Source organism: Moschus berezovskii, chromosome 5 (genome assembly GCF_049115385.1).
Source record: "Moschus berezovskii isolate FMDL1 chromosome 5, NW_MosBer_1.0, whole genome shotgun sequence".
In the NCBI taxonomy this organism is placed as follows: domain Eukaryota; kingdom Metazoa; phylum Chordata; class Mammalia; order Artiodactyla; family Moschidae; genus Moschus; species Moschus berezovskii.
Window position 1 is genome coordinate 95,801,147 of NC_142464.1, and position 14,827 is coordinate 95,815,973.

Here is a 14,827-nt window from a genome sequence, read left to right on the forward strand (position 1 = left end):
TAGGGCACGAGAGAGAGACAGAGGCAGAGGCAGAGCCAGAGAGAGCCAGACAGAGGGAACCCGGGGAAGTGGAGGCGGCGGCTCGGGAGCCGGGTCTCCGGTCAGCTCCAGCCGGACGCGGCGCGCAGAGCCCGGGCCCCCGGGGGCGGTGCGGCCCGAGGCCCCTCCCCGCCGCCGCGATGCCCGGGCTGGTGACGCCGAGCGGCGGCCCGGAGCGGTGGGGGCCGGGCGGGCGCGAGCGAGGGCAGGGCCGGGGGGCCGGCCGAGGCCAGTGGCGGCTTTAAATATGGATCGCGGGCTCGCGCTCGTGGCACAGCCTCCGCCACCGCCGCCCTCCCGATCCACCCCCCTCCCCGGGCTCGCTCCCGAGGGGCGTCCGGGCCGGGCGCCGCCGCTGCAGTGGTAGTTACCGGCAGGAACCTCGGCGATCCCCATAAATATGCAGGCGCTGCAGACGGCAAAGTAGAGTAGACGCCCCGCGCTCTCACACACTCACCCGCCACGCACCGCGCGGGCCGTGTAGACATCTGCCCCCGCGCTCGCTCTCTCCCCTCTTTCAGGGTCCCGTCCTGCCGTCTCCGGAGACCCTCCCGGCCCCGCGCCCTCGCCCTGTCCTCGCCTCCCTGCGGCCCGGAGCGCGCACCCACCCGGGCGGCAAAGTTGTGACTCCTCGGGCGGGGGTGGCCGGAGCCCCGCGCCTCGCGCCGACAACTTCCCGCGGTTCGGCCCCGCCGCGCCCCGGGCCCGCGCCTCCCGGGATCCCGCGGGTTCCCGGCTCCCGGCCCCGGCGGCGCGCCGGGCAGCGCTTCGGAGGCGGCGGCCGCGGCGGCGGCAGCGAAGGCGGCGGCGGCAGCGGTGGCTGCAGCCGCGCACTCCACCGCCAAACTGGACGAGCGACGGAAGCCGGACCCCAGGAGGTGAGCGCTCGGCCGGGGCCGGGGAAGGAGGGTCAGCCCGGGGCAGGTCCTGGAGGGGGCGCGGGCGGCCTGGGCGCGCGCGGGGAGCGCGAGAGAGGTCAGTGGCGGGCCGGGCATCTCCGGGGGCTGGGCGCCCGGCGGAGTGTGGAAACAGATTCCGCAGAGAAGTACTTTTTTCTTCCTAGCGTTCAGAGGGGGACGTTGGGTGGTCCTGCTGCACCCGCGTGGTCAAGCCCGCCCCCTCCCGACCCCCCTCCTCCGCGCTCACCTGGCGTGCCTGCCCGGACTGTGGGGCCGCTGTATCCCGGGGCTGGGCTCCGGCGCAGGACACGTGTGTTCCTGCCTGGGTGAGCTCTGGTGGCCCCAGCGTGGCCGGGCACCTGCCGGAGAGGGAGACATCCCCAAACACACTCGCGGGGGCGGCCGGGGGATGGGCGAGGGGACTTTAGGTGCCAGCGGGACCTCGGCTCCCACTTCACTGCCAGCCCGGAGACTGATCATTCACATCTCTCCCCGGCACGCCGAAAGCGGGGGTGAGTCAGGCGGATTCTCTGCAAGTGACACACACACACACTTATTTGCAATGGATTTGGAAAGGGGAGGTTAAACTGGAATTTCTCTTGGCTGGAGACAGTGGAGCTCTTCCTCAGGTACTGGGCACATGTGCATCTTGGCAAGAAGAGGTGATTTCTTCTTTCTTAAGTGCATTTTACCCAGCCTTTGCCAGTCCGTTAATAAGAGTCGCCAAAGGAAAGTAGCAGTTGGGAACTACATCAGCAAACTGCAGCAAGCCCCACAAGGAGGAAAGTTAATTAAACAACCAAAGAATCGCAACAGCAAAAAAACCGCGAACTTGACAGGAAAGATGGATAAGGAAGCCATTCTACCTCTGTTCTACCATCGTAAACCATTTTCCAGAACAGTTCCTTGTCAAACTTCCGTTTGTTTTTTTTTCCCCACCGCTCACTCCTCCTCAAGGCCTTACCTTCACAAGGTGATTGGCCCTCAGTGAGCTCTTTCCAGACTTGACAATGAAGAGGATTTAACAGTTTTGGTTTATGTTGCTCATTTCTTTTCCCATTTCACTTAAGTGCTGGAGAAAGTTGTGGCTAATGGGAAATCGTGAACACTGGGCTGTACCAAACACACATTGTCTCAAATCTTGGAATGGTTCCTTTCCTGAGAGACACTGCCTTGTACCATGTTTCCCCTTTACCTTGTATCTGGGACTTGGAGTTTGAATATTACCTGAATTAAATTTAAGCATACTTTGCCCATTAGGGCTTATTTTTTCATGTTGATTTGAATAGATTGTTCACAGCAATGAGAGCAGTATCTAGTAGCTTCTTATGGCCAACATAATGTCTTTTGAAAGAGACTTAACTCTCTTCCTTGTATCTATCACATTAGCATTTAAGTGATTTTCATGGTCATAATGGCACTTAGATTGAGGTTATTGGTATAGCTTCAGTTAAAAAAAAAGTTAAAGCTTTTTTTATAGCTTTAACAACTGAGAAAAATACTTTTACTTTCATTTTAAAGTTAGTAGGATTCTGTTCTCTTGCTATTACATCTTGAAATTCAGTAGTTTTTACTTTATCTTGGCGTCTCTGGTAAGATGACAAAAACCTGCCGCGTATATGGTTAGAGAGAGGAAAGTAGTATTCTTGTGAACTCTTGAGGCAAAGCGCATTTATCAGGATGTGAGGGTGGGAGGGATAAAATGGGATCGTTTGATAGTTCTAGGCATGTCTACCTTTATGAAAACAGAAAACACACACCTTGAAGAAGGTGTCTTCAAAATGAGATTTGGAGTATCATTTAATGGTTCGGGGTCATTCTGTCGCCTTAGTAACATATATAAGGCACGCCAGCCAATGAAATATCCAGAATGTACTGTTTATAGTGGTGTATCTCTTTTAGTTCATTTTGTTAACATAAAAGGACTTTAAATGTATGAATGTTAGTGTTAATATTTTCATCTTTTAAAGGATTAGAATATATTTTGGGTTTACAACCATGTGTGAAAGCACTTCAGGGAATTATATTTAGAGAAAAAATGTGATAGAAATGGTTAACATTTGGGACAAATTCCAGCACACTCTGGTGGTAATTTCATTTTTCACTGAGCTCTGGCAAGTATAATTTTCAGGTTCTGATCCCTAGTTCTGATAACAGGATCGATAGTCTGGCCATGGCTTACATCTTAAAGAAAACACAACACTTATGGAAAGGAAATACACATTAGTTGGTGAATCATGTAGATAATCAGGTTTCTCCGCCTGCCTCTGAGGGCGCTGCAGTCCGTGAGGGCTAGTGTTGTTAGTCCTGTGAGAGCTCACTGCTACTTAAGTGTGCCAATACACATCATCTGCTTGTTTCCTGGAGCGTTTTTTGTGTTAGTTTTTAATGTGAATGAAAGCCGAGACTGGAGTTGATAGGTATGAAGATTGGGAGTGGAAAGAACAAACTCAGAAGAGAAAAATGTAGTAATGATGAAAGTTTTAAGGAGTTTTTCCTTTATATAGCTAAGTGAAAAGAATCAGGGTACATGATTTGATGGGACAGAGGAAGCTGTGAGCGGAACACGTAACTGGGTTCTCACTGTGGCTGCAGTTTCTGAGGCCAACCTGTGAATTATGAAATTTATCTGTGTTGGGGCAGGCCATTTAGCAAAACACATAGTTTAGAACATCCAGAAAGTTTGTAAGACTTTATGAAACTAGATCTTGCTACTTTCAGGGATTTTTTTGCATAATGTAGAAATTTGAAAGGAGGGAAAGAATATTGTTTCTTTCATGCAAGATCAGGGCTAAGTTGTATTTCACATACATGTTTGCCTTTCTCCCAATAGCTAAGAGTTTGACTTATGTCACAAATAGAAAATATGCTGCTGTCCTTCTAACATTAATGTGATATTTTATATCCACTGTAGTGCACACTGTTAGTTATTTTTCCAGCAGTGAAGATGGATTTTTCTAACCCACCATTTTACTCAGGCCTTTTGTCCAATGTACATTACACACAGCACACAGGCACATGCACAGGTGCACGAGTACTCCTCATTTGTAGAGGTGGCTGATTTTATCTGAAGCCGTATTTATGACTGTCATAATGATTTTGTGGCAATGACTTTTATTACATTTCTCTAGTCTCTGCAGTGGAATGGCATTTCCAACAGGGCATCAAAAGGACAGCCAGCTATGAAATATGATGGATTTATTTACTTACCTGCTGTGACAAAGAAGAGAGAAAACTTTTTCTTCCAATCTTCTTCATGATGTTCATCATTTCACCCTTGATGATACCGTCTTATTTGCCTTTGGATTAAGTTATGTGTTCAAAAAGATGGAGATAGACATCTATAGTTGTTTCTAGAAGCCAAAGCATCATCTTTTTCTATAAATTAAGTAGATGTAAGGGATTATCAGGCTTCCCTGGTGGCTCAGAGGTTAAAGCATCTGCCTCCAATGTGGGAGACCCGGGTTCGATCCCTGGGTCGGGAAGATCCCCTGGAGAAGGAAACGGTAACCCACTCCAATATTCTTGCCTGGAGAATCCCATGGACGGAGAAGCCTGGTAGGCTACAGTCCACGGGGTCGCATAGAGTTGGACACGACTGAGCGACAGAACGGAACGGAAGGGATTATCATGCTTGTTTAAAAGATGAGGAAGCCAAGGCACAGGAAACTTTGTATGCTTTTCCTTAAACTAAGCGGAAAATTATTGGTTGAGGTGGGAATGAACATTTCATCTTTGAACCACTGATACCTGTTTCTGAAATGACTGTCCTGGAACGAGTGTTGTTTTAGTCACAGTTGTTAAGATACTAAAGCAGATAAACATTGATCCTGATGTAAAGTGAGAGTTTCCGTTCCTTGTTTATCATTCAGTATAGTGGATGCACCCACCTGCCTCTTCTTTATTTCAGGACCTGCAGTGCCCGTGGGTGACTTTTTTCAGTTTGTGTGTCCCAGTTCTAGCTCTGGTCTTGAGAACTAACTTTTATTTTTTTATGGAGAATGAATACAGAAAGAAGTTACATAAATTAAGATGTAAAAGGATTTTACAACTAATATTTCAGGGTTTGTATTTTTGGTAACATTGTGGATTACTGTGTAGAAACAGCTTATATTTGTTGCACTTGAGTTTCTGTTTAGAAAACCTTAAAAAAAGTTTTAAATGAAACTTACAGTATACTTTTTGGGAGGATTTAAAAAATTAAAGTTAATAAAAATACAAAATGAGAAAGGAATATATTCTTTTAAACTGATAGGATGTTCTATGAGTGACACAATTAGTGAAGCTGTTCATAATGTCTTGGATAAGAAGTTAGTTCTTTTCTTTTTTATAAATATATTCACTAGTGATATTCTCTTATACCATTTGCAAGTAAGTAAACTCCTGGGATCTGCAATTTTATGTTGGTTGATTCTAGCTTTAGCCTAGAGACCTAGTATTCATGGGTAGAGCCCAGTGAAAAAATGAAAGTGTTAGTAGCTCAATCATGTCTGACTCTTTGCCACCCCATGGACTGTAGGCCGCCAGGCTCCTCTGTCCACGGAATTCTCCAGGCCAGAATACTGGAGTAGGTTGCCATTCCCTTCTGCAGGCGATCTTCCCGACCCAGGGATCAAACTGGGGTTTCCTGGGTTGTTGCTGTTGTTCAGTTGCTCAGTTGTGTCTGGCTGTTTGTGACCCCATGGACTGAAGCACTCCAGGTTTCCCTGTCTTTCACCATCTCCTGGAGTTTGCTCAGACTCATGTGCATTGAGTCAGTGGTGCCATCCAACCATCTTGTCCTCTGTCGTCCCCTTCTCCTCCTGCTGGGTTACAGACTGATTATTTACCAGACATTTGAGCCACCAGGAAAGCCCTAGAGCCCAGGAGCATCTCTATCTTTTGGTAACTCCTGTATCTGGCATATTCGTCAGGAAAACAGCCTCTAAGCAGGCAAAACAGAGGTTAAAAAGAAAGGCATACATTAAAGAGGATTCACTTTACTCATAGGAGGTCCCTCACATGAGTGGCTGTTCCCATGCAGTGTGGCTGATTATAACACTTCTAGCCCTGTGGTAAATAGTAAACTACAGATTGGAAGATAGAAATGGCCTGGTACTGGCAGCTGCATGGATAACATTGAAAAGTGCCCGAGAACAGTTTGGTAGTCAAGGAAGAGATGGACTAAGAACTAAGAGACGTGAGAATGAAAAGAAGCTTGACGGTTGAGGACTCTTTCCACCGTCCTGATAACTTCACTTCATACGTTTCCTTCCCCCTCCTCCCTTTCTCCTTTCTTTCTTTCTTTTCTTCTACTCTTCTCCCTGTTCTTCCTGTCTGTTTAAGTTTTTATGGAAATATAACATGTATAGAAAAGTATGTCGCTATTTAGTTGCTAAGTCATGTCCAACTCTTTGCAACCTGCCAGGCTCCTCTGTCCATGGGTTCTCCAGGCAAGAATACTGGAGTGGGTTGCCATTCCTTTCTCCAGGGGATCTTCCTGACCCGGAGATTAAACCTGCGTCTATTGCATTGACAAGTGGATTCTTTACCACTGAGCTACCAGGGAGAAGTATGGTATAGAAAAGCATGCGTGTCGTTAAATGATAAGTAAACAGTTCAGTGATTTACCTAAGTGAATAGAGCCCTGGGCATCAGCACCAAAGGCCAAGATGTAGACCATTGTCAGCAGCCAGAAACCCCACTCTCCTCCCCGTCAAGGGTAGCTTCCCTCCTGAAGTCCCTCTAGGACTGCAGGTTACTTTTACCTATTATTGAGCTTTCTACCAGAATACACGTTCTGTATCCTTTTGCCTCACTTCTTTTGCTGGGTGTTATGTGTGTGAGGTTCATTCTTGTTTTGCGTTTTGCAACAATTTGTTTTTTCTCATTGTACTGTCGTGTTTCATTTTATGAGAAGGCCACATTTATTTATCCATTTCACTCTTGATGGACATTTGAGTTTTTCCCCCCAGTTTTTGATTATTATGAAAAGCAGTACTCTGAGCATTCTTACCTATGTCTTTTGGTACGGGTAGGAATTTGGGATGTGTGTTACGAGTTGAATTTTGAGCCAGTCTTAGTAGATAGTGATACCAGCAAATAATGAGAGTTTTGGCGGCCCCATATCCTTAAAAACAGCTACTGTTATCTCTCTTTTTAATTTTAGCCATTCTAGTGGATGTGTAGTGGTATCACGTTGTGGTTTTAATTTGCATTTCCTGGAATTCCTTTTGTACTTTTTAATATGTTTATTGGCTTTTTTTTCCTTCTGTGAAGTTCTAGTTCAAGGTTTTGGCTTAGGAGTTTCTGTCCAGTATATTATCCCAAGTAAGAAACATTTTAGGACTTGGGGAATAAACCAAGAAAGCTCAGCTAACCAGGCAGACTCATTTCACCAGTGTTTTTATATAATAAGTCAAATAAATGGGTGAAGAGATTAGAGCAGTTTTTTTAAGTGAAAATGAGTTTATTCAGAGAGATATACATTCCATAGGCAGCAAGTGGCCATCTCAGAAGATGAGAGGTGCTACAGAGCCCAGGGGGTATGGGGTTGTTGGTTTCTATGGGCTGGGTAATTTCATAGGCTGACAAATGGGAAGAGATTCCGTCTATTTTGGGGAAAGGGTGGGGATTTCCTGGAATTGGGCCACAGCCCACATTTTGGCTCTTTGTGAACTGTCATGGCACCTGTGAGTCTGCCCTTTAGCATGTGCTGATGTATTAGATGGGCATATACTTAGCATGTCTACAGGGAAGTGGAATCTTGCAACATCTTGGGCCTAGTTCGTTGTAATCAGTTTTTGTAGTATCTTGTTTGATTAGAAATATTTGAACTTGTACACAGCCTAGTCTGGATCTGTAAAGCTTTTTCCTTAAAAGCTTTAACACAGTTCAAAACTGTACAGAATATATCCTCTGTGGTTATCATGAAAGTAGAGCATCTTGTAATGTGGTACTGCCCAGTGACTGATGGAAATGTGCATTTGAAAGGAATGAGTTGGAGACCCAGCTCTGTTACTTATAAGTTACTTGATTTGGAGAATTTAGAAAATCATCTAGATCTCATATTTTTTCATTATTATTAAAATGGCTGTAAAACAGACCATTAGAGCTATTATGGAAGACAATTGAGGTGTTATTTATAAAGCTTTCTTCAAAACTGTAAACGGCCAAACATATTTTAGTTATTTTTTTATTGTTGTTGTGTTCTAAACATACCTTACTCTTGAGTTGTGCCAACAGTGAGAACAGTTCCTGACATAGTAATAGATGCTTGTTTGCTGAATGAATGAACTACACACTTAAGCAGTCTTTTTGAGCTGTTAACTCTGCATGCTTCACACTGTGTTTTTACATTTTTTTTCTCTAGGACTTTTACTTTTTATTGCTAAAGCTGAGAAGGGAACAGGGTTTATTAAACATCAGCTTGAAAAATTGAGTCTAATAGCCAGCAGCTTGAGATCACCCGTTTCGCTATATAGCTCATATCAAATTTATGCACCCAAGTAACACACACAGGACCAAGAGAACCCTCGAAAATGATTAAAGTGCTCTTCACCCTATGGGTGAGCCCTCAGAGCTTACACACGAAATATTTTTTGCTTCTATAATTAGAATGCTGGCCAACAATTTTCAGATTTAAAATCTTGTAGTGGGTTTTCCAGTGCTGATACCCTGGTAACCATGTTTCGTGAAAAATTGAATATTTAAAGATGAACAATCTGATAACTGGAGCTTGTAGAGAGCCCTTTCAGCTTAGTATGGATAAGATCATTCTCAGATATGTTGATTATAATGTCAGAAGCAAACTTGCAGCATATACTTTATAAACTCTTGTGTAAAGCAGTGATTCCTAATCCTTTGAAAGGTCTGACTCTCAACTATTGGTTTGACTTTCTGACCCTCTTTTTTGCTTCATCTGAAAAGGAGTTTAATGCCTATATTTATGTTTAAATGAAATAGAATGAGAATTTGCATGATCTTTATTTTGGAGAATTACATGATAAACAATAGAAGGTATCCCTTTGCAAAACCAGACTTGCAGCAGAAGGAACTTGGAATTTGATGTGTAGATCTAGTTAGATATTCTTACCCAAAGGCTGAATTTTCTTTTTTCTCATATTTGAGTCTTTTCCTTTTCTTTTGAGAGCTGGTGGTGGTCGTGTTGGCTGGTTGGCTTTTGTCGTTTAAGTGAAACTGTTTTGCGGTTCTCAGAGTACTGAGTATGTAACACATATTGCTTCAGAATAACATAAGTTAGTCTAGATTTTATGAGGACGTTTACATTTTAGGTAGCAGCTCTCATATGTGCTTGACCTGAATGTGGCTGCTTTAGGGTGGTTTACTGGAAAAATGGAATCATCTGGAATAACAAGACAGCTTTTGTTTTCTTGTTACAGACATAATGCTTTGGAAAATTGAAATAAATACAAGGGGTAATTATGGTCTGCCTAGTTAAACTACTGTTTTACAAATAGTGAATTTCAGAAAGTCTCATCTTCTGTTCTGGGTGGTTTCATTCCAGTAAGAAGTTTAAGTGGGTCTTTTAAAAGCAAAAAGCACCCAGGCATGTCTGGTTATCGCTGTGTTACATGCTAGATGCAGGGCTTCTCTCTTTTGTGTCTGCTCAGCACTTGGGACTTTTAAAAGACATTGACGCTGTGGATTTAGGGAAGAGCCACTATTTAAAGACTAGGATCATGACAATGATAATATCTAAACTGATGTCCCATGAGAGTGGAGTGAGATTAGCTCTTCCATTTCTGCTGCTCTTCAGCGTGGAAATCTGTTGTCTCTAATGGCTTGATGGGGAGATTCTTTTTTTTCAATTTTTTTGACGTGTACACACTGCTATATTTATTTATTATATATCTTAAAAATTTATTTTTGGCTGTGCTGGGTCTTCATTGCTGCATGTGGGCTTTCTCTAGTTGCAGAGAGCGGGAGCTACTGTTTCTCATTGCAGTGGCTTCTCGTGTGGCTTCTCTCGCTACAGAGCACAGGCTTTAGGTGCACGCACTTCAGTAGTGGCAACTTGCAGTCTCTAGGGCGCAGGGGGCTTCTGTAGTTGTAGCATCGGTCATTAGTCGTGGCTTGCAGGCTCTAGAGTGTGCAGGTTTAAGTAAGGGTGGCGTGTGGGCTCAGTAGTTGTGGTGCTGGGACTTAGTTGCTCTGCAGAATGTGGAATCTTCTAGGATCAGGGATCGAACCCGTGTTCCCTGCATTGGCAAGTGGGTTCTTATCCACTGTGCCCCCAGGGAAGTCCTGGAGGTTCTTAATGTCTTTAACACAAGGCAAGGCTTTGGTACTTTCTACCCTAGACTGACCATGAATGAAGTTCTGAAAGTGTTATTTGTGAAACATGTTAGTTCAGAGTGAGGACCGAGTGAGGTGTTCAGCAGGGAAGTTTGATTGGACCTGGTATGGATGGCTGCCCTCCTAGAACCCTCCCCTTGAGTGTTGCATGCCGACTGCAGCTGCAGCGAGAGCTCACACCCCGAGCTGCTGCAGAAATGTCTTCTTCATTCCTTTGACCTCTAGACACGTGTCCTTAGGAATGTGAGATGAGCACTCCTGATGTTAGCAGACAGTAGGGCTTCATGGCAGGAGTTGGCTAGTGTACTGATTACAGTTGCCTTTAGAAAATTGCTGAGTGTTAACAGGTTGAGAAGAAACACACAGCTCACACATTTGCAGTTTTACAAGTTGAACTGCTTTGCCAGGGAAAAGAGAGAAGGCGGATAGGAAGCATCTCAAAAGATTTAGATAAATGAGATCAGATAATTTCCCTTGAAAAGTACATTAAGATATGAAACTAGAACATCCTCCAGAAACATCAGAAGAAAATATTATTCAAGTACTCACACTTTTTATTTATTGCCAAAATGTTCAGCAGTGAATTGTACACTAATTGATCCTTTTATTGCCTACTGCTCTGCGCTGCCTTTGGTTTCATCTGTGTTTTTCTTGTCTTCGTACAGTTTCTGCCTCCTCACCATGAGAACTGTGTCAGAGTACCTTTCGTGGTCCTCACAGAGCGTAGCATATTTTGTAGTCAAAATACTTACTTAGTGGAATGATAATTAGTCACTTAAAAAATCTGGACAGACCAGTCAGAGATGCCCAATCATTATACTCAAATTTAATCTAAAGTCTTATTTCTTCTAGAGAAATTCCTCCACTGTAGTATCAATAGCTTTGATCATTGCTATTTGGTCTTTCAAATATTTCTTGTGAAATATGTTGTCATGAAGTTTGGAATCCAGTAACTTTGGGTTATGAAACTTTTGTTATTAGAGTTTGTGATGTTTTATATTTTATAGTTCCTTGGAAAAATTACCCAACCTTTTTATTTAGATAGGACTCTATTTTATCTGTTCTCTGAATTGGATGCAGTTTTATGCACTAATTTCTTGAAAGTAAAAATGAATTGTTAGCACTTAAAAAAAACTTTATGTTTTGAAATAATTGTAGGCTCACAGGAAATTAGAAAAATATAGTCCAGTTTTTACTTAGCTTTCACCCAGCTTACCCCGATGAGCACTGCTTTTAAGATTTCTAAAGAGGCATTTACCTAAAAAAAAGTTTATAAGGAATTTTAATTTTTATGCCTTCTCTGAGGAATATGTCTAGAAGGTACTGTAAAAAAAAAAAACATGGTGAAATGAAGCACACCTAGTACTTTCGGGGTCAGTTCAGTCGCTCAGTTGTGTCCAACTCTTTGCGACCCCATGGACTGCAGCACACCAGGCTTCCCTGTCCATCACCAACTCCTGGAGCCTGCTCAGACTCATGTCCATCAAGTCGGTGATGCCATCCAGCCATCTCATTCCCTGTCGTACTCTTCTCCTGCCTTCAGTCTTTCCCAGCATTAGGGTCTTTTCCAATGAGTCAGTTCTTCACATCAGGTGGCCGAAGTATTAGGGTTTCAGCTTCAGCATCCGTCCTTCCAATGAATATTCAGGACTGATTTTCTTTAGGATTGACTGGTTGGATCTCCTTGCAGTCCAAGGGACTCTCAAGAGTCTTCTCCAGCACCACAGTTCAAAAGCATAAGTTCTTTGGTGCCCAGATACTTTCTGAGTATCATTTGACAAACCTGAACGGGTGCCTCCTGTGATAGGCGACGGGGGAGTCATTCATTCACTTAGGTATCCACATCTGTGAATCTGGTGTTTGCCTCACTCAGATCATTCTGTTATACTGTATTGAACTAGGAGTTTTAAATCCAGATGTTGTTCTCATAAAATCTTTGGAAGATGTAACAAATAAAAGTGCTGCTTCTGCTAAGTCACTTCAGTCGTGTCCGACTCTGTGCGACCCCATAGATGGCAGCCCACCAGGCTCCTCCGTCCATGGAATTTTCCAGGCAAGAGTACTGGAGTGGGTTGCCATTGCCTTTTCCGAAATTAAAGTGAGGAAAAGTAAAACTTCTTTATGGTACAGCTCTTAGGGCATTGTGATAATACTGGGCTTTATATAAAGGTAAGAGAATATCATTACTATATATATCTGTGTATTATTCGATGTATATTATTTGCCTTATAGTATGTGTGCCTTATAATAGGAGCTAATGCACAGTAATATATTTATTTATTTGGCTGTGTTGGGTCTTAGTTGCACCACGTGGGATCTTTTGTTGTGACGCACAGGCTCTTTAGTTGAGGCACTTGAATTTAGTTGCTCTGTGCTGTGTGGGAACTTAATTCCTCCACCAGGGGTTGAGCCTATGTCCCTTGCATGGCAAGGCAGATTCTTAATCACTGGATCACTGGAGGAGCCCCGGATGTTTTACTTATTATGTGTAAGTGATATTTCCGGTGAAATCTCAAGAATTTCACTATTCTTTGGTGTATTGATAAATATTGCATTTGAGCACATATTTGAGTTCAGTTATGGCAAGCCACTCCAGTACTCTTGCCTGGAAAATCCCATGGGTGGAGGAGCCTGGTAGGCTGCAGTCCATGGGGTCGCTAGGGGTCGGACAGGACTGAGCGACTTCACTTTCACTTTTCACTTTCATGCATTGGAGAAGGAAATGGCAACCCACTCCAGTGTTCTTGCCTGGAGAATCCCAGGGACAGGGGAGCCTGGTGGGCTTCCGTCTATGGGGTCACACAGAGTCGAACACGACTGAAGTGACTTAGCAGCAGCAGCAGCAGCAGCATCACCTCCTAGGACTTCCCTGGTAGCTCAGATGGTAAATAATCTGCCTTCAGAGCTGGAGGCTTAGATTTGATCCCTGGGTCAGGAAGATCCCCTGGAGAAGGGAATGGCTATCCACTCTGGTATTCTTGCCTGGAGAACTCCATGGACAAAGAAGCCTCATGGGCCACAGTTCATGGGATCACATGACTGAGTGACTAACACACAGACACACACACACACACACCACCCCCCCCCCCCCCCAATAGGGATCTATTCAGGCTGAATGTCTGTGTTCATCCATGTGTCTGAACCTTGTGAATTTTTCCGAAATGGCTCCCTGGAAGGTTTGTTCTTGCACCTCAAGACAGACATACCTGGGAAAGGTCTAGAGAAATGCATTGCATATCATGAGAGTAGGGGGGTGTCTTTAAATCGATATGAATGCTGTAGTCTTGAACAGTGAAGTCTGAAAGGAGACCTCACCTTCATCTGAGTCCAAGTCTAAGGAAAGTCGTGAATTCTCTGCCGCAAATCCAGGAACAGCAGTGCTGGGAGGACCACATACAACTGAGAGACATAGGTTTAACATAAAAGAAGAGTTTAAATTTGTGTAGTAGGTATTTCTGTGAGCAACATTTTACCCCAGGAGGAGAAACTGGCTTCTCAAGAGGCCCAGAATAAATCTTTAGGTAGATCAAGTATTTGTACAATTTAAAAGAAAAGATGGATATGTTTGATCTATAGATCTCTTTGGACAGGCTTCTGTCTTGACTTAGAACTCTGTCACAACCCTTTGTTTGAATCACCTTTCATTTTGTAGAATGATTTCTTGCTCTTTGATGTCTCTGTCAGATGTCACTGAAGGGTGGTCTGGGGGATCGTGGGTCTGGCCTCACGTGACATTTCCTATAAAGTGTACCTGCTTCATTTGGTCTTATCTTAGCTCTTGACCTTGACTGAAAGGTACTAGTGTAAGTGCATTGTTTTACTTGAGGCTATAAAATGATCACATCATTTAACACTCCCTGTACAATTTCTCTAAATCAAGTCCACACCTTGCTGCTGAGAAAATCAAATTGGGTGTTTCTGAATAATTAAAACCAACACTTTTGGTTCAGGGTTCATTTGGGATACTTCCATTACTCTAAAAGAGTTTGCTTTCCTAAGTAAGTGAGATTTATTTTTTAGATTTAAAAATAAGTGAGTTGGATACCCTAGATGTCCTATTATATCCACAGATTAAATAGGTTGGAAAGTCCAGTGCCATGTATTCCTGTTTGACCCACAGCTCTTAACTTTTGTGATGGAAGGACTCTAGTATAAGGACTTGAATAATACTGTGTCCTTTATATACAAGCTAAGTGGCAGGAAAAAACCAGGCTCGAGTAGGTGGCCCAGGCTTTAAGCAGGTGGCTGCTTGAATAAGGAGTTGGTGGTATAACTTCTCAGTCTTATTTAGACAGTGCAGTGTTCAGTTCTAAGGTGGGTTTTCAGGGATATGGGATCTAACAGGGCCCTGACAACTCGGGGAGCAGTGATGGCAGGGTGTGAATGCCTGAAGATTGGGCAGTAGGTACCATGGATCCCAGTCTGTAGAATCAAGGGAGAAGTCATATTTTGGGAAACCCATCTCTGGGAAATAAAGCTCTGTCTGCTTAAACTTTAGGAGTGATCTATTTATCTACTGTCATTACAGTATGAAGTATTCACTTTAATTGAATTTTCTGATAACTGAAGCTTACCTAATTAAGTGTCCAGTT

General features: G+C 43.8%; 1 protein-coding gene across 1 annotated transcript in view; it reads left to right on the top strand.

The window, feature by feature from the left end:
• Nucleotides 1-787: 787 nt before the first annotated feature.
• The window catches only part of SLC4A4 (solute carrier family 4 member 4), a 368,998-nt gene continuing 354,958 nt past the window's right edge, over nucleotides 788-14,827 (top strand). The window contains exon 1 of the mRNA XM_055434873.2: nucleotides 788-917. The gene's annotated coding sequence lies outside the window, so the exon portion shown is untranslated. The remainder of the gene's footprint in view (nucleotides 918-14,827) is intronic.